The sequence below is a fragment of the Jaculus jaculus genome, chromosome X (assembly GCF_020740685.1).
Source record: "Jaculus jaculus isolate mJacJac1 chromosome X, mJacJac1.mat.Y.cur, whole genome shotgun sequence".
Lineage (NCBI taxonomy): Eukaryota > Metazoa > Chordata > Mammalia > Rodentia > Dipodidae > Jaculus > Jaculus jaculus.
In genome coordinates this window covers 92,238,855-92,265,512 of record NC_059125.1, presented here as the reverse complement: position 1 = coordinate 92,265,512, position 26,658 = coordinate 92,238,855, and the positions used below count along the sequence as shown (strand labels likewise).

Below are 26,658 nucleotides of genomic sequence, written 5' to 3'. Positions count from 1 at the left end.
GCATTGTTTAATCTAAGAATTTCATGAGATAATGAAACAAGACACATCAACACATGGGCAAGTAGTGCTCCAGGGAAAAAGAACAGCAAATTAAATTCCTTGAGAGAAAAACAGAATTACAATAAGGAGCATAATGAAGGTCAATGTTCTGGGAGCAATGTGAACATGGGGAATAATGTTCTGTAATCTGAGAGAAAGGCCAAGCCTAGATAATTCCGGGTAAGGGAAGTTTTGAATTAGATTATAAATGCCATGGGCAAACATTAAAGTTTATACTACTCATTACAGTTAGCTGTGTTTACTGCATGGAGAATGGATTTAAACGGCAAGAATAGAAGCAAAAAGCTCAATTTGGATGGAAATTCAGCAGACATTGGCTTGGGATAAGCAGGTTGTTCTGTAAATTGAGAGTAGGTAAATTTAAAATTTAATTTTGTATATGGATTATACAGAACTTGTTAATGGATTGAAGTTTTAGAGATGAAGAAAAAAGAGGAAACAGGGGCTTCCGGTTAAGATGGCAGCGTAGGTACCACGCCAAAACAGCCTGGGGGGGGAAGACCAAAAAAAACTCAGCAAAATACACACTTTTACTAAAAAGTGAGGTGTATAGGAAGTTGAGGCGGCAGCGGAGAAGTGGAAGAGTTATAGAGCATCCAGAGCCTGCACAGGCGGGAACAGCGGCTCCGGGCCGCTCGGCTACCCGCCGCAACCGCGGAGCGGCAGAAAACCGCCGGACTCTCGGCTCGAGCCGCAGGACAAGCCAGGTGCGGGATTTTCCCCTCACACCGCGCTCTCCGCAACTCGGGAAACGTGAGGGGAGAGCGGCAGCGAGCAACGGAGGGAGGAGCAGACCGCGAAGTAAAAGCACACGTGGAAAACGATACAACCAGAACAGCGCGGCTCCCTCCCCTCCCCTGCCGCCTGAACCCAGCTCCAGCGAACACAGCAGCGGCCCGGGACCCGGCCACTCCAACTTGGGCTGACGGCGGGACCCAAGCAGGAGCAGAATTTGGCAGCAACTTCAGCGGCTCCAGCACCGGTACCAGTGGCCCCAGCAGCAGCGGACCCAGGAGCGGCAGCGGTGACAGATCCCGCAGCAGCGGCTTCGGGGTGAGCAGCAGCGGTGGACACGGCAACGGCAGCTTCAGCAGCGGTGGGGGCTCCGGGGGTGGCACCTGCAACAGCTGCAGACGCGGCGGCAGCGGCTCAGTTTGCCCCGTAGGAAAAGCAAGTGCCCAGCTCCAGAAATCAGAACAGCAGCCCGACGACCCAGGCAGCAACTTGACTGAGACCACAATCACCCAAGGTAACTGGGATTGCACCAGGGAAGGGTCTCACCTGGTCACAAGCTGACTTGGATACCTCAACAGACCAGAAATCTAAACCTCTTTGTTGATAGAGGATCTGGTCATTATAATAACTACTCTTGCATACATACTCGGGGCTGTTTTTGATGGAATGGGTACAGTGTTTAGCTAAATTTTAGAATCTACCAGTATATTATTCCACTCAGCCTGCTTGAATACTCCTATAGCAGGGAAACTCAACCCCTAAGAACATCTTTGTAGATACTCTGAAAGTCTTAAGAGCCACTCCTAATACCTTAAGGTCCTACCCTGAAAATATATTACACCAAATCAATTGATACAGCTAAGAATACACAGCTAGCTAGAAAATCCAAGCATTAACTTAATCCAAGATGCAAAAATATATACATTATAACACAAGAAACACTAAAAAGCAAGACGATATAAATCCACCTAAAAGTATTAATGCATCAGAAATGTCCTCCAGTGAGAAAGAGTTAGAGGAAATGCCTGAGAAAGAGTTCAAAAGAATAATTATAAATATGTTCAAAGAGGTCAAAGAACACATGAAAACAATCAAAGAAGAAATCAAAGAGGAAATCAAAGAGGAAATCAAAGGAATCAAAGAAGAGGCAGGACACCAATTTAATGAAATAAAGAAGGCAATACAAGACATAAATAGAGAAATAGAAATAATAAAGAAAAACCAGTCAGAATTACTAGCAATGAAGAACACAGTTAATGAAATAAAAAACTCTGTAGAAAACCTCACCAGTAGGATGGATGAGGGAGAGGACAGAATATCTAAGCTAGAAGATCAGGTGGCAGACCTAATGCAGTCCAACAAAGAGAAAGACAAACTTATAGAAAAGTATGAGTGGGAATTTCAAGATATTCGGGACACTATGAAAAGATCCAATATAAGAATTCAGGGCATAGTAGAAGGAGAAGAACTCCACTCCAGAGGCATAGTAGGCATCTTCAACAAAATCATAGAGGAAAATTTTCCCCAAATTGGAAAAGAGGTGCCAATACAGATACAGGAAGCCTTTAGAACCCCAGCCAGACAAAACCCAGAAAGAAACTCTCCTCGCCACATTATACTCAAACTTCCAAACACACAAGCCAAAGAAAAAATATTGAAAGCAGTTAGAGAGAAAAATCAAGTTACCTACAAAAGCAAGCCCATCAGGATTACAGCAGATTATTCAACACAAACTTTTAAAGCCAGAAGGGCCTGGAGTGATATATTCCAAGTTCTGAAAGATAACAACTGTCAACCAAGGTTACTTTATCCTGCAAAGTTATCCATCCAAATAGATGGAGAAATAAAGACATTCCATGACAAAAGCAGGTTAAAGGAATATCTGAAGACAAAACCAGCTCTACAGAAAATACTTGATAGAATCCTCCATGCTGAACAAAAGGAAAAGCACACATATAAGGAACCTAGAAAAAACCAGCCATACTCAAATACCAGTTAACAGAAGAGAGCACAGGTAGAACAAGTAACACACACACACACACACACACACAAATGGCAAACATAAATACACACCTTTCAATAATATCTCTTAATATCAACGGTCTCAATGCCCCAACGAAAAGACATAGATTTGCAGACTGGGTTAAAAAGCAGGATCCTACAATTTGTTGTCTTCAAGAAACTCACCTTTCTACAAAGGATAGACATTATCTTAGGGTGAAAGGTTGGAAGACGGTGTTTCAAGCAAATGGGCCTAGAAAACAAGCAGGGGTTGCTATCCTAATATCAGACAGGGTGGACTTTAGTCCGAAGTTAGTCAAAAAAGATAAGGAAGGTCACTTTATATTGATTAAGCGCACACTCCAACAGGAGGACATTACAATCCTAAACATATATGCACCTAACATGGGGTCTCCCAAATTCGTCAAACAAACACTATTAGAACTAAGGTCACAGATAACTCCAAACACGGTGGTGGTGGGTGACTTTAACACCCCACTCTCATCAATTGACAGGTCATCCAGGGAAAGAATAAACAGAGAGGCATCTGGACTAAATGAGGTCATAGAAGATATGGACCTAACAGATATATACAGGACATTTCATCCAAAGGCTGCAGAATATACATTCTTTTCAGCAGCACATGGAACATTCTCTAAAATAGACCATATATTAGGACACAAAGCAAATCTTAACAAATTCAGGAAAATTGAAATAATTCCTTGCATTCTATCTGACCACAATGGAATTAAACTACAAATCAGTAGCAAGAAAGGCTACAGAGCATACACAAAATCATGGAAGCTAAACAATACACTACTAAATGATGAGTGGGTCAATGAAGAAATCAAAAAGGAAATCAAAAAATTTATAGAGTCAAATGATAATGAGAACACAACATACCAAAATCTCTGGGACACAATGAAGGCAGTTCTAAGAGGTAAATTTATAGCCTTAAGTGCCTATATTAAGAAATTAGAAAGGTCGCAAGTAAACGACCTAATGCTTCGCCTTAAAGCCTTGGAAAAAGAAGAACAAGGCAAACCAAAAAGTAGTAGACGGGAAGAAATAATAAAGATTAGGGCAGAAATTAATGAAATAGAAACAAAAAGAACAATCCAAAGAATTAATGAAACAAAGAGTTGGTTCTTTGAAAGGATAAACAAGATTGATAAACCCTTAGCAAATCTGACCAAAAGAAAGAGAGAAGAGACACAAATTAATAAAATCAGAGCTGAACAAGGTAACATCACAACAGATTCCAGAGAAATTCAAAAAATTATAGGGACATACTATAAAAGCATATATTCCACAAAGTATGAAAATCTGAAAGAAATGGATGATTTCCTTGATCTATATGACCTACCTAAATTAAATCAAAATGAGATTAATCACTTAAATAGACCTATAACAAACATGGAGATCCGAGCAGTCATCAATAATCTCCCAACTAAAAAAAGCCCAGGCCCGGATGGATTCACTGCTGAATTTTACCAGACTTTTAAGGAAGAGCTAACACCATTGCTTCTTAAGCTTTTCCAGGAAATAGAAAAAGAAGGAACTATACCAAACTCCTTCTATGAGGCCAGCATCACCCTGATACCAAAACCAGGCAAAGATAGAACAAAAAAAGAAAATTACAGACCAATCTCCCTCATGAACATAGATGCAAAAATTCTCAACAAAATATTGGCAATCAGAATACAAGAGTATATCAAAAAGATCATTCACCCTGACCAAGTAGGCTTTATCCCAGAGATGCAGGGATGGTTCAACATACACAAATCTATAAATGTAATACATTACATAAATAGGTTGAAGGACAAAAACCACATGATCATCTCATTAGATGCAGAGAAAGCATTTGACAAAATCCAACATCCCTTCATGATAAAAGTCCTACAGAGACTGGGAATAGAAGGAACATATCTCAATATAATAAAGGCTATTTATGATAAGCCTACAGCCAACATATTACTAAATGGGGAAAAACTGGAAGCTTTTCCACTAAAATCAGGAACAAGACAAGGGTGTCCACTGTCTCCACTTCTATTTAATATAGTTTTGGAAGTCTTAGCCATAGCAATAAGGCAAGAGACACACATAAAAGGGATACAAATTGGAAAGGAAGAAATCAAGTTATCACTATTTGCAGATGACATGATTCTATACATAAAGGACCCTAAAGACTCTACTAGCAAGCTGTTAGAGCTAATCAAAACCTACAGCAATGTAGCAGGATACAAAATAAATACACAGAAATCAGTAGCCTTCATATATGCTAACAACAAACACATAGAGGATGAAATCAGAGAATCACTCCCATTCACAATTGCATCAAAAAAAATAAAATACCTTGGAATAAACCTAACTAAGGAAGTAAAGAATCTATACAATGAGAACTTTAAGACACTCAAGCGAGAAATTGCAGAAGACACTAGAAAGTGGAGAAACATCCCTTGTTCCTGGCTTGGAAGAATCAATATCGTGAAAATGGCAATCTTACCTAAAGCAATCTACACATTTAATGCAATCCCTATCAAAATTCCAAAGGCTTTCTTCATGGAAATAGAAAAAACAATCCAAAAATTCATTTGGAATCATAAAAAACCTCGAATATCTAAAATAATACTGAGCAACAAAAAAGAGGCTGGTGGTATCACCATACCTGATTTTAACCTATACTACAGAGCCATAGTAACAAAAACAGCATGGTACTGGCACAAAAACAGACATGTAGATCAGTGGAACAGAATAGAGGACCCAGATGTAAGCCCAAGTAGCTATAGCCACCTGATATTCGATAAAAATGCCAAAAATACTCATTCGAGAAGAGACAGCCTCTTCAGCAAATGGTGTTTTGAAAACTGTATAAATATCTGCAGAAGGATGAAAATAGATTCTTCTCTCTCGCCATGCACAAGAATTAAGTCCAAATGGATTAAAGACCTTAACATCAGACCGGAACTTTGAAACTGCTAGAGGAAAAAGTAGGGGAAACCCTCCACCATATTGGTCTTGGCAAAGACTTTCTAAATACAACCCCAATTGCTCAGGCAATAAAACCACAGATTAACCACTGGGACCTAATGAAATTACAAAGATTTTGCACTGCAAAGGACACAGTGAAAAAAGCAAAGAGGCAACCTACAGAATGGGAAAAAATCTTCGCCAGCTATATATCTGATAAAGGATTAATATCTAGGATATACAAAGAACTCAAAAAGTTAACTAATAAGGAATCAAACAGGCCAATCAAAAAATGGGCTAAGGAGCTAAATAGAGAGTTCTCAAAGGAAGAAATACGAATGGCATATAAGCACCTAAAAAAATGTTCTACGTCACTAGTCATCAGGGAAATGCAGATTAAAACTACATTGAGATTCCATTTCACTCCTGTCAGATTGGCCACCATCAGGAAAACAAATGATCATAAATGTTGGCGGGGATGTGGAAAAAAAGGAACCCTTCTGCACTGCTGGTGGGAATGCAATTTGGTCCAGCCATTGTGGAAAACAGTGTGGAGGTTCCTAAAGCAGCTAGAGATTGATCTACCATATGACCCAGCTATAGCACTCCTAGGCATATATCCAAAGGACTCATCTCATTTCCTTAGAAGTACATGCTCAACCATGTTTATTGCTGCTCAATTTATAATAGCTGGGAAATGGAACCAGCCTAGATGTCCCTCAACAGATGAGTGGATAATGAAGATGTGGTACATTTATACAATGGAGTTCTACTCAGCGGTAAAGAAAAATGAAGTTATGAAATTTGCAGAAAAATGGATGGACCTGGAAAGTATTATACTAAGTCAGGTAACCCAGGCCCAGAAAGCCAAGCGCCACATGTTCTCCCTCATATGTGGATCCTAGCTACAGATGACTGGGCTTCTGTGTGAGAATGAAAATACTTAGTAGCAGAGGCCAGTAAGTTGAAAAGGAGACATAAAGGGTGGAGAAAGGAAGGGAGGAGGATACTTAATAGGTTGATATTGTATATATGTAATTACAATGATTGTAATGGGGAGGTAATATGATTGAGAATGGAATTTCAAACGGGAAAGTGTGGGGGTGGGGAGGGAGGGAATTACCATGGGATATATTTTATATTCATGGAAAATGTTAATAAAAATTTAAAAAAAAAAAAAAAGAGGAAACAAATTTGAATTCTATAAGTGTTCAATCTGTGAGTGACCAGTAACATATTATTGCTGTCTATGTCTTCATCCCAAGTAATATATAAACAAATTGTGATATGATGATAGAGAAAATTTTATATCTTGATAATCATTTAATCAACATTTTTAGTCCAAAGAATTGCATTCTCCTTCTGAGGCCTTTAATTATTATAAAGTAATCCATTACTCAAATAGAACTTTCTATTGTAATATGCTACTTGAGAAAGTATTTTTTGTGGATTTCAAATTTTATATTGATAAGTAAAATCAAGCCTACATGTTCACTTTCATGTTATATATATATGGCATAAAATAACTGTCTGAAAAAAGAGAGGAGAGAGGGGTATGAAAGAGTATTATAATATAGCATACATTAGTTTGAAAATAGCTGTATGAAACCTAGTATACTGTACAATGTAAATATGACAACTATTAAGTATATATCTTTCTAACAACAGGACTTTTTAAATATACATACATATATATACATATATGTATATATATGTGTATATATATGTATATATATGTGTGTGTATGTATGTGTGTGTGTGTATATATATATATATATATATATATATGTATATGTATATATATATATGAGAGAGAGACCTTCTATACTTACAAACAACAAACTATGGTATTTGCCTCCCCCACTTTCCCCTTTATAACTCTGCTCTCCGTCATATCCCCTTCCTGTCTCCATTACTCTCTTTTAATTTGATGTCATCATCTTTTTCCCCTATTATGAGGGTCTTGTGTAGGTGGTGCTAGGGACTGCAAGGTCTTGGAAATCAAGGGCAATTTCTGTCCGGACAGTTGCATGTAAAGAGTGCTACCCTTCCTTTCACTCTTACACACTTTCCGCCACCTCTTCTGCAATGGACCCTGAACCTTGGAGGGCGTGAGATGTTTCTGTGCTGGATAATCCTCCTTCCCTTCTTCCTAGCACTACATTGCCTTTTGGGTCATCTCTTGGTCATTGCCATCTAAAATGAGAAACTTCTGTAACCAGAAGTGAGATTAGCATTAATATATGAATATTAATATTAAGTGTAGTATATTCAGGGAAATTTGGTGAATGTAATATATGCATTTATCCAGACAAGAGCAGGCTTTTTACCCCTAAGGCTGATGACCTCTCCTGCCATAGATTTTGATTGGGTTTTCAGTACCAGTAATGCATTCCCTCTCATAAAGCGGGCCTTCAGTCCAATTAGAGAGCAGTTGGTTTTCCCCAGAGCAGACATGCCATGATTGAACTCTTTAAATCATTTGGACTGTCTGGCCAAACTTGAGGCTTCCAGTGTCCACTCTTTTCACCACGGATGAATTGTGTCTCCCATAAGGCTCCATACAGTGCAGCTTTTTCCAGCTTTCAGGTGGCTGGTCTACAGGGAGAAGGTTTTCTGCTCAGTACCAGCTTGATTTCTCAGTGACTTCGCTGCCCAGAAATGTGAAGTCTTTAGCAATAGGCTTTTACTATCTCTTTCTCAAGGGAATACAAGGACTTGGCAATAGCCTATAATGTTTTGGAGACAACAGGGTCCTCCCTGGCCTACAACTCACTGGAAGGTATCCCATCTCTAGGACTGAAAATTTTCTAGTAACAATCTATGGCTTCTGGATAATAGGCTTCTTACTGAAATTTATTGCATGTATTTATATCACAGTCTGCATATTAAATGGCTTCCTATTCAGAGGTTCTTATTCTGTTTCTTTCACTTTCCTTTTTCTTCTTCTTCTTCTCCTTTTTTTTTTTTGTTTGTTCTTTTGAGGTACGGTCTTACTACAGTAGCTCAGGCTGTCCTGGAATTCACTAAGTAGTGTCAGGTTGGCCTTGAACATATGGCGATCCTCCTACTTCTGCCTTCAAAGTGCATGGATTAAAGACATGTGCCACCATGCTCTCTCGTTTCTTCTTTTCTTTTTCTATTGTGTTGTTTAATACATATATATATATGTATATATGTGTGTGTGTGTGTGTGTGTGTGTGTGTGTGTGTGTATATATATATATATATATATATATATATATATATATATATTCACTACTTCATTGGGATTGACTTCATACCATATAGAAAGTATTTTTAAATGTAAATGTAAATGTAGGTATTCAGTGATAAAGTATGTCATCACTAGGGTTTGATAACAATAAGTTTTGAAAATTAATAAGGGTCTCATACAAGATAGAGAAAGAGACTATACTGTGATGCCTTGAATACAGATTATGAAGTTCTGTTTAAGAACTTTAAAATTAATCCCTTTATTAATCATATCACTTGATATTATCTCTTTTTTTCTTTTTGCATATTAAAAATCTGGTGGATCTGTTAAGTTAGGAAATTATCCAATATAAATAAAGCATATATATGTGGGTCTATGTTGGACATGTGCCTTTTCTTATAACAGTCCATTTATTCATTACATGTCTTTCCTATTTCTCAAGCTTAAGAAATATTTTATTCATTATTTAATTAATTAATTAATTTCAGAAAGAGAGATTGAGCATACCAGGGCCTCTTACCACTGCAAATGACCTCCACATGCATGTGCCACTTTGTTAATCAGGCTTTACATGGGTAGTGGGGAATTGAGACTAAGCCATTAGAGTTTGCATGCAAACACCTTTAAATAATGAGCCACTTATCCAGCCCTATTTCTCAGATTTTAGCTGTATTGTATTTTTTGTAATGGTTACCTCAATATGTGATCAACATATGTCAACATTTTGAGGTGGTATGAAATTTGAAAATCTAAGTACAAAACTTTGGAAATATATTTTAGTCTAGAGCTTCTCTGAGATTTGAGGCTTAGGCCCTAAGTGGTTTCTTGAGAGCCTTCTGGTGGTTCACTCATGGTACAAGAGACAGGTCAGTGAGCCATTTTGGATACACATATTGTCATATGTGCTTCCAAGTAAATTTGCACTTTTATCCCGGGTGAACCAGAATTTAAATTTGTGTTTAATTTCACCATTCATGGCATCAGAGATCATTCCAAAAACATGGGGACTTAGTGACTTTGGTGAGGGCCTTCATTCATAGTACTGAGGTAGCAGCAATAGCTGAGCAAATTTTGCTATTCCAATTTTTGGGCTGTGGGCCAGGCTTGGGCTGGAGTACCCAACTGTTTACCAACATGCACACATGGGTGGGGAGCTCCCTTCATATGATTTAGTATACTTCAACTTATTTTAAAGTAAGTGACTCCCTTCAGTGGCTGGTGGTTTTGGGCATGGTTAATGTACCAGTCTTCGTCTGTCTCCTTATCATGGGCATATATTACTGTTCTTTTTTTTTCTGCTTCCCTAATGGAGCTGCTACTGGATGTACTATAGGATAATGGCTATTATTTATACAGTAAATTTCATCTTCAGTGCACATTTCAACATACTAACAGATTAATCCTCAGGAGAAAAATATTATATAATGCCTCAAGCAAACATCCACCCTTGCATTTCCAATCGTGTAGTTGACAAAATATAAGCAATGGATCATCAGTATTAGTTGGAGCTGTATTACTCAAAATGACCCATTATCATGGGAGTTAATGAGTGATGGTCACAGGTTCTGCTGGCAGTACATTACCAGAGCCCCTTTAGGGGAGGCATTTGCAAACCAATCTTCTGCTTCTTGGTCTCTGAGGACTTTCCTTAATAATGACTGACATTTCTTCACAGTCTCTAAATGGGACCAGCTGGCACTGTGCATGGTTCTCAGGTATGGTGGATTGTTTTATTTTACTCCATCTGTCAATGCTTTCTGAGAGGGCATATTTTACTATGAAAATATTTTGCTAAAACCAGCAGTGAAGTCACACCATTACCCTCATTTCATGTCTAGGTTTCACCTTCTCCTGTCTCCCTTTCCACTGTTCACTTGCATTACACTCTCTCAGTCTAAACCCACACACATATACACATGTACACTAAGAAAGTTAGGATATGAGAGAATAACGTGCCAAGCACAACAGGTTTTCATCTTATTCTAAACATTGTCAGGAGCATTTTAAATGTCATATTGTTATAGAAAACATTCCCTAATTGCATTTTTGTTGATGTCTTATTGCTATAATGTGGGAAAGAGCTATTATTCAAGAGTTTAAGGAAATATAAAAAAGTATAATGTGAGAGTAATATACAATATACAATATAATTACCTAAAATCTGAATTCACTGACAGTTGTGCTGAGGCTGATAAGCCAAAATATGAATTTCATCATTGTACTTGAACTACTTCAGCTGACTCAATTTTCTGATTATCAAATATTTACTTATCTCTTGGCAATGTTATATGTGTGAAAGCCCTGAAAATTTTTTATCGTATAGCAAACATCCTCCTTGAAAATTCCATATCATAATAATATACACATGGAGCTGGGCATGGTGGCACACACCTTTAATCATAGCACTTGGGAGGCAGATATAGGAGGATTGCTATGGGATCAAGGCCACCCTGAGACTACCTAGTGAATTCCAGGCCAGCCTGGGCTACAGTGAGACCCTACCTAGTAAAACTGATAATCATCATCATCATCATCATCATCATCATCATCATCACACGGAAATCTAAAGAGCCCAATAATTTATTTAGTGTTTAATTATGCTGTGATCACCTAAAACCTGCTTTATTTTCTCATTATTATCAGTAATATAAATCCCGTTTGTATTCTTAAATGCAATAAGAACCAGCTTATTGTAATCCAAAGATGTTATTCCCAATGCCATAATTTGTAACAAAATAAATACAATAAAGGTGCATTTTCAGAATCATGAGCATTATTTGTGTTTAAATACAATATGGAAAATAATTATTAAACAGAAAATGTTATAATGTGTCCAACAATGTTTATCCTATGTAACAATAGATAGGAGTAGTAATTTTAAATTTTAAATTATTTTGATATCAAAGCCAAGCCAACTATATCCACCAAAACCGTTTCTAACACCAAGCCCACCTAGTTTTGTTGATGAGTATTTTGAATATTTGTTGTCTAGATATTCTGTCATTGTGCAACAGATCAAAACTAGCAGTTTTATATTAGGAATCCAAATGTGAATCCTCTGCTTTGTTTGTAAACTTAACTTTCAAGCTCCATTTTTTGATTAACACATACTATCAGTAATGTGAGTCCTTCAGTGTGACATGAATGTTTATGAAATGAAGATAAAACAGTTGGATAAGCTGCAGACCCAGAAAGAATAGTTGGAACCCTGATGAAGGGAAGTTTGTCTGAAATTCTCTTTCATTTCTTTTTATCACAAATACAAATCAACTGATACTGTGGCATGTGGTGTCTCCAAATATTATTTATAAGCCAAATATTTGATCAGTTTTCTTTACATCTATGAAGAGATCTCCTAGAGAAAGCAAGCCTGGGGACAACAATAGAATTGTTCTATTGCCTAGCAAACCAGAATTTTTATGTTCACATTCAAAGAGATTGAGCTCCGCAGGTTTCAGAAAGACTTCAAGAGAATAGACTCTACTGTGTGAAAGCTCATTACAAAAGTTTACAATTGGACTGGCTGCCGAGTTATGGGAAAGACAAAAGATATGTTTTATTTTGTCTATGAAATAATTTTGCTGCAATTCAGTGATTTTGCAGCTATCAGAAAAGAGCAAGTACAGCAATGCCTCTTTGCAAACGTTATATTATCATACTAAATCTGTTTATGCACACTTCTGAATAGTATTGCAGTTTGAGGAGAGTGAGAATTTTAGGAAAAGTTTACAAGCACATTTGGATACACACATAAGGTAAAAAGTTGTTTATTTATTTTTAACATCAGCCATTACTATATATTCAGTAAGACAGAATCCACTCATTCAATATTTCTTTTTGTTATTGTTTTGTTTTGTTCAAGTTAGGGTCTCTCTCACTCTAGCCCAGACTGATCTGGCATCCATCTACCTCTGCCTGCTGAGTGCTGGGATTGAAGGTGTGCACCACCACACCTGGCCTTCATTCAATGTTTCTACCTCTAGAAAGTAATATGTTCAGTGTATTAAATTAAACAATTATTTGAAGCAATTCAATGATGTCCATTTGCCTGAAAGGGTTCTGTCAAAGATGAAAAATATTAATTACATTGGAGCCTGTATTTAACTGCATTTTGTATTTATTTTATTTTATTTTTGAAATGCATCAAAATGGGTATTGTTAAATAAATTCTATGTAATATAAAATTTGAACCAATTTCAGTTATCACAAATGGTCACTTGATTTATATATTAGCCCATAGTAGCTCTGAGCTATTATGACAAACAAAATGCAAAGAAGCATGGTTGAATGAGACATATGAAACAATCAGAGACCAATGAAGTTGTACATTGTTATAAAATTTTAAAAAGCACAATGGATATAGGAATGAGGTAAAACTGTAGCAAGTAGTTGGGAATCTTTGTTGGGGGTACTGGGCTATAAAGTCAAATTTTCACATACATATTTTACTATGTATATCCATATCAAGAATTCTGTATATAACTTAAATATTTAAAGCATTGTGTCCCTTAATATTAGGGTAGGTAGATATTACCACCCCAATTAAATCATTCTAAAACCTCCTTCATATACATGTATGTAGCTCAGTTTCCTAGGATGGGGCCCTAGACTGAGGACAAAGCTAGCTGAACAAAAACATACATCTCTCTATGCTTTCTGAATCTGGACTCAGTGTGATCAGCTGCCTTTCCCTCCTGCTCCCATGAATTTCCTTCCATGAAGGATTGAACCTCAGAATGTGAGCCAAAATAAATCATGCTTTTTAAAAACTTAGTTAATTAATTTATTTGAGAGAGAATGAGAAAGAGGGAGAGAGAGAAAGAGATAGAATTAGAGAGAATGGTGGGCCAGGGCCTTTAGCCTCTGCAAATGAACTCCAGACACAGGTACCACCTTGTGCATCTGGCTTATATGGGTCCTGGAGAATTGGACAAGACTCCTTTGGCTTTGCAGACAAGTCCCTTAACAGCTAAGCCATGTCTTCAGTCTGATTTCTTTGTTGTTTTTGTGATGTATGTTGTCACAACAATGAAAGTAACAACTAATACAGGAAAAAATTGGTGCCAAGAAGTAGGGTCATTGCAGTGAGAAACCATGTGGTTCATATGCATTTGGAACCATGTTGTGGGAGGAATGTGGATGAGTTTGGAACTTTGGACTAGAAAATGGCTAGAACACTTTTAGCATAGCTTCCTGGGCCATCTTGGTTAGAGTTTGGATGAACATAATACTAAGAGATGTGCAGACAATGGAGACATGGCTCCTGAGGTTTGAGTGCAATAAGGACTTTATCAGGTGCTGGGCTAGATCTGATGCATGCAATATTCTTGCAAAGAATCTGAATGCATTTAGCTCATGTCCTTAGAATTAATTTGCCTGAGGCTAAATTTAAAAACAATGTACTATTATGTTTGATAGACAGAATATTATTTTATGAATACAGGGTATTATTCAGTCTATTTCTTAGTACTGCTCACTGTTCTTTCCTTGTCTATAGTGAGAAAGGGCAGGGCAAAAAATATGAAAAACATACCATTTGATTTGGAAAGGTGGGATTTTAAAATTGCAGACCAAATTGTCACTGTAAAAGCAGCCAATATTTCTTAAGGAGATAGCACTATTAAAGAGCAACCTCTGACCTGTAACCCCCACTTCCAGCTTGGGCCTACAATCCACAATGAGCTTTTGATCAGAGAAACCTACAAGGTTTCCCAAAACAATGACAGACTTCTGTCAGAGTAATTGATGACCCACCAAAGGCCAGTGGTAAGACCCTATTGCTGAAGACTCCATACGCAGCTGACACGCAAAATGGAATGACATGGCTGGAAGCCAGGAGAGAGTCAGTCCCCAGACAGTCAGCGTGTCTAGTGCCAGAAGGCGCTACATAGGCGACTGGGGGAAGTGACCAAGATCTGTCCAAGCAACACATTGTTTAACCTAAGTAGCAACAATTAACCGGATGTGATACCCACACAAGTGCAATAGTGGTACACAGCCATGGTGAGGAATCAATTGCTCTTGATTTGGCTAACTGATCCACTCAGTGGTACTAGACCCTTAGCTAGAGCTGGGAAACAAGTCAGAACCATACCCAAACACAAGCCCACTCTACAATATCAAGCTACCATCAATCACGGGGTATAAGAGGGCCTACACCTATCAAACTGTCTATCAAAAAAGTAAGTGTTATCTCAATTTTCTGGGTGCTAACTTACTCTCCGTTGGAGAATCTGCTTCTCTTTTCCAGATAGATGCAGATCCTAAGAAGAGAGCTGCCCCAACATACCTCAGAAGGGGCCCAACTGAAACTAAGGACAACTGGCGAAATAAGCAAGGGTGATGTTTTCCTGTGAACTGGATACCAGCACAAAGGGGAAGGAGATCAATGCAGAGAAAAATCAACTCCTACCAAATCAGAGAGCCAGAGCCTCAGAGGCCCCCAACACCTCAGCACTGAAGCAGACCAAAAATGAACCCAACATGGCTCAGGGAAATCTTGCGGAAGAGGGGGCGGAAAGAATGTCAGAGTTACATGTTGGGTCATGGTTTTCAGAGACATTTATCATACTAATAACTGGGGGCTAACTCCACAATGCACGACCCATTTTCAATAACAAGCAGGGTCTAATGGGAGGGGGTAGATCACAGATGAGCCTAAATAATGGTACCAAACTGCCTGTATTTACTGAAAAGAAAACTAATAAATTAAATTAAAAAAAAAAAAATAAAGAGCAACCTCAGTCCTGGAGCAAAAGGAAGGATCCTTTAAGGGCAAGGCCATACCAATTAAAGGAACAAACTTTTGAAAATACAAATTCAAATTCATTTTATCCTTTTCTTTCTTTTTCTTTCTTTTTTTTTTTGTTTTTTTTTTTTTTTTTTTTGTTTTTGAAGCGCGGTCTCAGTCTAACCAAGGCTGCTCTGAAATTTACTTGGTAACCTAGGCAGGGTGACCTCCAACTCACAGTAATCTTATCTCAGCTTCCCAAGTGCTGGTATTTCAAGTGGGGACTACCATGTCCTCCTTCTAAATTCATTTGAAAGAAATGAAGCTAAACTCAGAATAGCCTTGGAGGAAACCTTTTTTTTTTTTTTTAAGTAGGTTTCCATATGATTTTTTTTATATCCTCTTAGATTTTTTTTTGTTTATTTATTTGTGAGCGACAGAGAGAGAGAGAGAGAGAGAGAGAGAGAGAATGGGCTCGCCAGGGGCTCCAGCCACTGCAAACAAACTCCAGACATGTGCAGCCCCTTGTACATTTGGCTAACATGGGTCCTGGGGAATCAAACTTACAACCAGGGTCCTTAGGACAGGCAACCACTTAACTACTCAGCCATCTCTCCAGCCCAGAGGAAACCTTTTTACAAAAACAAACAAGGGAAGCACTTCCTCAGTGTCAAGTTTTAAAGCATTGTGGTGATTTGATTCAAGTGTCCCCCATAAACTTATGGGGTCTGAATACCAGGTCCCCAGCTGGTGGAAATTTGGGAACTAAAGTTTCCTGGAGTCAGTGTATTAGTTGGAGGCAGGGTGATTGGTATTTTAGTCAGCTTCCTTATACCAGTGTTTGTCACACTCTTCTGTTGATGTTGTCCTGATGTTGGTCAGCAGGTGATGTCCATGCTTTCTTCATGCCATGGTTTTCTTCTTCTATCATGGAGATTTCCTGTGAGTATATAAACCTCAATAAACCTTTTGCCCCTACAAGCTGTACTTGATCATGTTCTTTGTGCAACAACTCAAAATTGATGGCCATAGGCACATAACAGCTGATGTGAGCCTGTGGTTCAAGAGTTAAGGTTGTATTTCACACTGTCAGCAGAACATAGAGGCATAATTCACATGATATTGGTTTTACTGGCATGAAAGATTCAAGAAGAAGAGAGGGGTCATGGAAGATTTTGCCAAATTTTCAGAATACTGCTGAGGTCAAATGATCTGAAACCAGGTAGAATTCCCTTTAAGTGTGCCCTGAGGGTCCAAGATATGAAGCTGGAAATGTAAAGACTAAATTTCTATGGAGATTTTGGAATGTTGGAAATTCTAAGACCATGGGATGTGCACAAAGGAAAGTTGCAAATGTTGACTGGTCCTTGCCAAAAGAAAGGCTATCCATAAACACCAGAGCTGTAGAAATGTGGCTGCTTGACCTCTTTGGAGCCCAGGTGATCCATTTTATACCTCAATGCTGGACATGAAGCTGAAGAATTTGGTGTTTTCATAGCTGATTTTCTGTTTTTCTTTAGTCTTAAGTTTCTTTGCAATTTCCCTATTTCTACATTTTGGAATTTGATTGTTTATTCTCTGCTGTTATATGTTAGAAGTATGTAAATTATAGTTTGATGTTTACAATTTCAGTTAAGAGCTTACCTGAGTATCAAAAGAGACTACGCTTACAGTTTTGAATAGTGTTGGAACTATTACTTATGTATTACATTTGAATTTATTTACATAGGCTTCTTCATTTGTGGATTTGATTCATTTAGGGGGGGAGGGAGTAATCCTAGAGCAACAATTTCTCATTTAAGACTCTAGGGTGGGACATTTCTGGATACTGTTTGGTTCTGCCATAGTCACTGAAAACAACAGGAAAGGTTCAGGAAACAGTTTTTATATGATACTATTGTGTGTGGGGAGGGTTCACACAGGCCAATGCCAATTTTCATGTAGTCCTTACTCAACTTTCCCAGGATGATCTTGCTATGGTTGTACTTGCAAAATGTGATGATGTGGGGTCGGGTCTTCAACTTCACTTATCTTCACAGTATCTTCACATGCCCTGCTACAAAACCAGGCTTTTAAGTGCTCTGGGGTCTCCTGGTTTGTCTCCAACTTCCAATTGGAGTGGTTTTGTGGTCTTGAATCACAGGTGATGGGGTCGTTTTCTGGCCAAGAATTTGAGTCCAAATAGAGATTTTCATTATCTGTTATCAAAGCTTGTTCTCAGTAGGGGCAAGTGGATTATCACTGGCAACAGTGGTGAAACTTTTAAGTATTATGAGGACTTTTAAAGTTGGACTGAGTGCCTTTTGCATTAGGCAATGGCAAAGTGCATGGGACAAGGTTTAATAAGTTATGATTTAAATGTGATATGTATGTATGACAAACTGACAAGAAAATACTTGAGAAGGTTAATGAGAATTGTCAACTTGACTGGTTCTATAATTACTTATGATGAAACTACTGATTATGTCTGTGAGGTCTCTTTTAGATTATGTTTATTGTTGGGAGAAGCCCCACCCCAAAGATGAGAGGCATCATTCCATGTGCTGTAATTCCTGAATGAATAAAATAGGGAGGGGGTAAAACAAGCTGAGAGCTACTGTTCTTTAATCTCTGCTTTCTAAGGTTGGATGCAATATGATCAGTAGTTTCTTTTTTTAAATTTTTATTAACATTTTCCATGATTATAAAATATATCCCATGGTAATTCCCTCCCTCCACACTCCCACACTTTCCCATTTGAAATTCCATTCTCCATCATATTACCTCCCCATTACAATCATTGTAATTACATATATACAATATCAACCTATTAAGTATCTTCCTCCCTTCCTTTCTCCACACTTTATGTCTCCTTTTCAACTTACTGGCCTCTGCTACTAAGTATTTTCATTCTCACGCAGAAGCCCAGTCATCTGTAGCTAGGATCCACATATGAGAGAGAACATGTGGCGCTTGGCTTTCTGGGCCTGGGTTACCTCACTTAGTATAATACTTTCCAGGTCCATCCATTTTTCTGCAAATTTCATAACTTCATTTTTCTTTACCGCTGAGTAGAACTCCATTGTATAAATGTGCCACATCTTCATTATCCACTCATCTGTTGAGGGACATCTAGGCTGGTTCCATTTCCCAGCTATTATAAATTGAGCAGCAATAAACATGGTTGAGCACATACTTCTAAGGAAATGAGATGAGTCCTTTGGATATATGCCTAGGAGTGCTATAGCTGGGTCATATGGTAGATCAATCTCTAGCTGTTTTAGGAACCTCCACACTGTTTTCCACAATGGCTAGACCAGATTGCATTCCCACCAGCAGTGCAGAAGGGTTCCTTTTTTTCCACATCCCCGCCAACATTTATGATCATTTGTTTTCATGATGGCGGCCAATCTGACAGGAGTGAGATGGAATATCAATGTAGTTTTAATCTGCATTTCCCTGATGACTAGTGACGTAGAACATGTTTTTAGATGCTTATATGCCATTTGTATTTCTTCCTTTGAGAACTCTCTATTTAGCTCCATTGCCCATTTTTTGATTGGCTTGTTTGATTCCTTATTGTTTAACTTTTTGAGTTCTTTGCATATCCTAGATATTAATCCTCTATCAGATATATAGCTGGCAAAGATTTTTTCCATTCTGTAGGTTGCCTCTTTGCTTTTTTCACTGTGTCCTTTGTGGTACAAAATCTTTGTAATTTCATTAGGTCCCAGTGGTTAATCTGTGGTTTCATTGCCTGAGCAATTGGGGTTGTATTCAGAAAGTCTTTGCCAAGACCAATATGTTGAAGGGTTTCCCCTACTTTTTCCTCTAGCGGTTTCAGAGTTTCCAGTCTGATGTTAAGGTCTTTAATCCATTTGGACTTAATTCGTGTGCATGGCGAGAGAGAAGAATCTATTTTCATCCTTCTGCAGCTTTATATCCAGTTTTCAAAACACCATTTGCTGAAGAGGCTGTCTCTTCTCGAATGAGTATGTTTGGCATTTTTATCGAATATCAGGTGGCTATAGCTACTTGGGCTCACATCTGGGTCCTCTATTCTGTTCCACTGATCTACATGTCTGTTTTTGTGCCAGTACCATGCTGTTTTTGTTACTATGGCTCTGTAGTACAGGTTAAAATCAGGTATGGTGATACCACCAGCCTCTTTTTTGTTGCTCAGTATTATTTTAGATATTCGAGGTTTTTTGTGATTCCAAATGAATTTTGGGATGGTTTCTTTCTATTCCCATGAAGAAATCCTTTGGAATTTTGACAGTGATTGCATTAAATGTATAGATTGCTTTAGGTAAGATTGCCATTTTCACAATATTGATTCTTCCAATCCAGGAACAAGGGATATTTCTCCACTTTCTAGTGTCTTCTGCAATTTCTCACATGAGTGTTTTAAAGTTCTCATTGTATAGATTCTTTACTTCCTTGGTTAGGTTTATTCCAAGGTACTTTATTTTTTTTGATGCAATTGTGAATGGGAGTGATTCTCTGATTTCATCCTCAGTGTGTTTGTTGTTAGCATATATGAAGACTACTGATTTCTGTGTATTTATGTTGTATCCTGCTACATGGCTGTAGGTTTTGATCTGCTCTAACAGCTTGCTAGTAGAGTCTTTATGGTCCTTTATGTATAGAATCATGTCATCTGCAAATAAAGGTAACTTGATCTCTTCCTTTCCAATTTGTATCCCTTTTATGTGTGTCTCTTGCCTTATTGCTATGGCTAAGACTTCCAAAACTATATTAAATAAAAGTGGGGACAGTGGACACCCTTGTCTTCTTCCTGATTTTAGTGGAAAAGCTTCCAGTTTTTCCCCATTTAGTAATATGTTGGCTGTAGGCTTGTCATAAATAGCCTTTATTATATTGAGATATGTTCCTTCTATTCCCAGTCTCTGTAGGACTTTTATCATGAAGGGATGTTGGATTTTGTCAAATGCTTTCTCTGCATCTAATGAGATGATCATGTGATTTTTGTCCTGCAACCCATTTATGTAATGTATTACATTTATAGATTTGCGTATGTTGAACCATCCCTGCATCTCGGGATAAAGCCTACTTGGTCAGGGTGAATGATCTTTTTGATATACTCTTGTATTCTGTTTGCCAATATTTTGTTGAGAATTTTTGCATCTATGTTCATGAGGAAAATTGTTCTGTAATTTTCTTTTTTTGTTTTATCTTTGCCTGGTTTTGGTATCAGGGTGATCCTGGCATCATAGAAGGAGTTCGATAGAATTCCTTCTTATTCTATTTCCTGGAAAAGCTTAAGAAGCAAGGGTGTTAGCTCTTCCTTAAGTGTCTGGTAAAATTCAGCAGTGAATCCATCTGGGCCTGGGCTTTTTTAGTTGGGAGATTATTGATAATTGTTCGGATATCCATATTTGTTATAGGTCTATTTAAGTTATTAATCTCATTTTGATTTAATTTAGGTAGGTCATATAGATCAAGGAAATCATCCATTTCTTTCAGATTTTCATACTTTGTGGAGTATATGCTTTTATAGAATGTCCCTATGATTTCTTGAAATTCTCTGGAATCTGTTGTGATGTTACCTTGTTCATCCCTGATTTTATTAATTTGTGTCTCTTCTCTCTTTCTTTTGGTCAGATTTGCTAAGGGTTTATCAATCTTGTTTATCCTTTCAAAGTATCAACTCTTTGTTTCATTAATTCTTTGGATTGTTCTTTTTGTTTCTATTTCATTAATTTCTGCCCTAATCTTTATTATTTCTTCCCGTCTACTGATTTTTGGTTTGCCTTGTTCTTCTTTTTCCAAGGCTTTAAGGCAAAGCATTAGGTCGTTTACTTGCGACCTTTCTAATTTCTTAATATAGGCACTTTAGGCTATAAATTTACCTCTTAGAACTGCCTTCATTGTGTCTCAGAGATTTTGGTATGTTGTGTTCTCATTATCATTTGACTCTATAAATTTTTGATTTCCTTTTTGATTTCTTCATTGACCCATTCATCATTTAGTAGTGTATTGTTTAGTTTCCATAATTTTGTGTATGCTCTATAGCCTTTCTTGCTACTGATTTGTAGTTTAATTCCATTGTGTTCAGATAGAAAGCAAGGAATTATTTCAATTTTCCTGAATTTGTTAATATTTGCTTTGTGTCCTAATATATTGTCTATTTTAGAGAATGTTCCATGTGCTGCTGAAAAGAATGTATATTCTGCAGCCTTTGGATGAAATGTCCTGTATATATCTGTTAGGTCCATTCCTTCTATGACCTCATTTAGTCCAGATGCCTCTCTGTTTATTCTTTCCCGGGATGACCTGTCAATTGATGAGAGTGGGGTGTTATAGTCACCCACCATCACTGTGTTTGGTGTTATCTGTAACCTTAGTTATAATAGTGTTTGTTTGAAAATTTGGGAGCCCCCATGTTAGGTGAATATATGTTTAGGATTGTAATGTCCTCCTGTTGGAGTGTGCCCTTAATCAATATAAAATGACCTTCCTCGTCTTTCTTGACACACATCGGACTAAAGTCTACCCTGTCTGATATTAGGATAGCAACCCCTGCTTGTTTTCTAGGCCCATTTGCTTGAAACACCGCCTTCCAACTTTTCACCCTAAGATAATGTCTATCCTTTGTAGAAAGGTGCGTTTCTTGAAGACTACAAATTGTAGGATCCTGCTTTTTAGTCCAGTCTGCAAATCTATGTCTTTTCGTTGGGGCATTTTGGCCGTTGATATTAAGAGATATTATTGAAAGGTTTGTATTTATGTTTGCCATTTTTGTGTGTGTGTGTGTGTTTCTGGTTCTACCTGCGCTCTCTTTTGTTAACTAGTATTTGAGTATTGCTTGTTTTTTCTAGGTTCCTTATATGTGTGCTTTTCCTTTTCTTCAGCATGGAGGATTCTATCAAGTATTTTCTGTAGAGCTGGTTTTGTCTTCAAATACTCTTTTAACCTGCTTTTGTCATGGAATGTCTTTATTTCTCCATCTATTTGAATGGATAACTTTGCAGGATAAAGTAACCTTGGTTGACAGTTGTTATCTTTCAGAACTTGGAATATATCACTCCAAGCCCTTCTGGCTTTAAAAGTTTGTGTTGAATAATCTACTGTAATCCTGATGGGCTTGCTTTTGTAGGTAACTTGATTTTTCTCTCTAACTGCTTTCAGTATTTTTTCTTTGGTGTGTGTGTTTGGAAGTTTGATTATAATATGGCGAGCAGAGGTTCTTTCTGGGTTTTGTCTGGCTGGGGTTCTAAAGGCTTCCTGTATCTGCATTGGCACCTCTTTCCCAATTTGGGGGCAAGTTTCTTCTATGATTTTGTTGACGACGCCTACTATGCCTCTGGAGTATAGTTCTTCTCCTTCTACTATGCCCTGAATTCTTATATTGGATCTTTTCATAGTGTCCCAAATATCTTGAAATTCCCACTCGTACTTTTCTATAAGTTTGTCTTTCTCTTTGTTGGACTGCATTAGTTCTGCCACCTGGTCTTCTAGCTTAGATATTCTGTCCTCTTCGTCATATATCCTACTGGTGAGGTTTTCTACAGAGTTTTTTATTTCATTAACTGTGTTCTTCATTGCTAGTAATTCTGACTGGTTTTTCTTTATTATTTCTATTTCCTTATTTATGTCTTTTATTGTCTTCTTTATTTCATTAAATTGGTGTCCTGCATCCTCTTTGATTCCTTTGATTTCCTCTTTGATTTCTTCTTTGATTGTTTTGATGTGTTCTTTGACCTCTTTGAACATATTTATAATCATTCTTTTGAACTCTTTCTCAGGCATTTCCTCTAACTCTTTCTCACTGGAGGACATTTCTGATGCATTAATACTTTTAGGTGGATTTATATCGTCTTGCTTTTTAGTGTTTCTTGTGTTATAATGTATATATTTTTTCATCTTGGATTAAGTTAATGCTTGGATTTTCTAGCTAGCTGTGTATTCTTAGCTGTATCAATTGATTTGATGTAATATATTTTCAGGGTAGGACCTTAACGTGTTAGGTGTGGCTCTTAAGACTCTAAGAGTATCTACAAAGATGTTCTTAGGGGTTGAGTTTCCCTGCTATAGGAGTATTCAAGCAGGCTGAGTGGAATAAAATACAGGTAGATTCTAAATTTTAACTAAACACTGTACACATTCAATCAAAAACAGCCCCGAGTATGTATGCAAGAGTAGTTATTATAACGACCAGATCCTCTATCAACAAAGAGGTTAAGATTTCTGGTCTGTTGAGGGATCCCAGTCAGCTTGTGACCAAGTGAGACCCTTCCCTGGTGTAATCCCAGTTACCTTGAAAGATTTTGGTCTCAGTCAAGTTGCTGCCTGGGTCGTCAGCTTGCTGTTCTGATTTCTGGAGCTGGGCACTTGCTTTTCCTGCGGGGCAAACCGAGCCTGGCAAGTATGGCCCTGCAGATCAGCAACCCTGTTGCTGGAACTGCTGCTGCTCAAGCTGCCCCTGCTGGGTCTGTAGTCACTGCTGCTGAAGGTGTTGCTGCTGGACCCACCACTGCTGCTGCCTCTGCTGCTGCTGTAGCTGCCAATGCTTGAGCCACCACTGCTGCTGAAGCTGCTGCTTCTATGTCCACTGCCGCTGCTCCCCCTGAAGCTGCTGCTGCCAAGTCTGCTGCTGCTGCCACTCTTGGGTCTGCTGCTGCTGGGGCCGCTGTTACCGATGCTGCTGATGTTGCTGCCGAACTCTGCTCCTGCTTGGGTCCCGCTGTCAGACCAAGTTGGCGTGGCCAGTCCCGGGCTGCTGCTCTGTTTGCCAGAGCTGGGCTCAGTTGGTGGGGGACGGGAAGGAGCTGCAGCTGCTCTGGTTCTCTCGCTGCTCCAAACGTTCTTCTACCTCGCAGTCTGCTCCTCCATTGCTTGCTGCCGCTCTCCCCTCACGTTTCCCGAGTTGTGGGGAGCACGGTGTGGGGGAAGCGCCTGCACCTGGCTTTTCCTGCGGCTCGAGCCGTGTCTGGCGGCTTTCTGGTGCGCCGCAGCCGCGGCTGTTGGCTGAGCTGCTGGAGCCGCTTTTCCCGCCTGTGCAGGCTCTGGATGCTCTGGAACTCTTCTACTTCTCTGCTGTTGCTTCAATTTCCTATACACCTCACTTTTTAGTAAAAGTGTGTATTTTGCTGAGTTTTTTTGGTCTTTCCCCCCCTAGTCTGCTTTGGCGTGGTACCTACGCCGCCATCTTAACCGGAAGCATGATCAGTAGTTTCCAACTCCTGCCATCATACCTTTCCTGTCATGATGGATTATATGACCTTGAACTATGGAACCAGATGCAAATCTTCATTCCTAAAGTTGCTTTTGTCAGTTATTTTGTCATGATAATAAGTAAAATACCCATTACAAATGGTTTGTTTCAGTATGCAAAAATGAATTGAGACCATCCATATAATACAATTAACATAAAATTCTAGACAATACTCAGGTAAGGATCAATTTACTTAGGATCTAAAACCCATGCCAGAAAGCTTTGAATTTATTTTTCTCACTTTTACATTGTCATACATGTATTTAATGTATTATTATCTTATTCATACCAATTATATCCTCTTTTATTTCCCTTCCCCTTCATCAAAATGTTTCTTCATCCCTACTAATCCCCATTTTGCTTTCATGCAATTTTTACCCAATGAGTTGAATTAGAATTGCTTGCATGGTCTGAGGTGGAAAGTTAGTCATAGAAAGGGCAACTTACCAGTGGCTAAAACACTGATGAATCTCCCTTCTCCCAGCAACCTTTAGCATCCATTCGTTACACTGAGAGGTCTGGGGTCTCAAGTGTCCTTCCCTCATTGATAGTGAAGTATTTAAAAACTCAATTTCCTGTTGTAAACAAGTTTCTACCAGTTCATGAGTGTGATGGCTATCCCGTATCCAAATGACAGCATTTTAAGTCCTCCTCTCCATCCTCCTACATGGTTTTGAATTGAAAATCAATAAATTCCCCAGCATGACTTTCTGAATAATGGATGCTTTAATAACTCTTGACATTAATATCTTTAAATACATGACATTTTTATCTTCTACATGTATATGTGTAGTAAGTGTGATGTGTTATTTAGGTATTGTATGTTGTGTGTGTGCATGTTAGTATGTAGCACTCTGCATGAATGTGGAGACCAGATACCATTGAGTGTTCATTACTCATCTACTTGTTCCTTAAGATGAAGTTTTTTTGTTTTGTTTTGTTTTTCACTAAGTCTGGGAGTTTGGGTGGTGTTGTAAGCTCCTGAAATTATCTGTATCTGCTCCCTGCAGTACTAGGGTTAGAGATATATGTAGCCACATCCAGCTATTTATATGGGTCCTGGAGGAGAACTAAATACTGTGGTTTAAGGTCACAGGTGAGCACCATGTTGCACAGAAAGTGTTCTTAACTACTGAAACATCTCTCCAGACTATATGTTCTTAAATACAGACCTCCTTGGGGGTTCTAGAGTTTATTTGAATGTAATTAATATTTAACAATATTAAATCCCTGTTATTCAACATGGTATAATACATTTCCACTTATTGGGACTTTAGAAATTTCCTTTGCTTTTAGCATATGGTATATTATATTATATATTGTATTAGACATATTGAAATATTCATAATTCAGAGAAATTTTAAATTTAACTATTAAATATTCCAGTACTCACACATATAAATACATTTAAATATTCTATATCAATCTTTTTCGTAGTTTTGGATTTTTTTGTTGATTGATGAGATTTTCTACAAATATAATGTCACTGTCTCATGAATAACATTTTCTTTCTAATTTGTATACTCCTTTTTGTTTGTTTATGTTTTAATTTATTGCAGTGGCTAGTGTTTCCAATATGGTGTTCAATAATTGTGAGACCAGATATCCTTAACTTATTTCTAATTTTACAAAGAATATAAATAGTAATTGGGCAAATACATATCCAGTTGAACTTTCTTTCCTAGTTGCTTTATGAGAATAACTAACTTCCAACTTTCCCTTATAGGTT

General features: G+C 38.0%; 1 pseudogene; it reads right to left on the bottom strand.

Moving 5' to 3' along the window:
- LOC101612414 overlaps window positions 1–10,688 on the bottom strand; it is a 35,692-nt pseudogene extending 25,004 nt beyond the window's left edge.
- Between the last annotated feature and the right edge of the window lie 15,970 nt (window positions 10,689–26,658).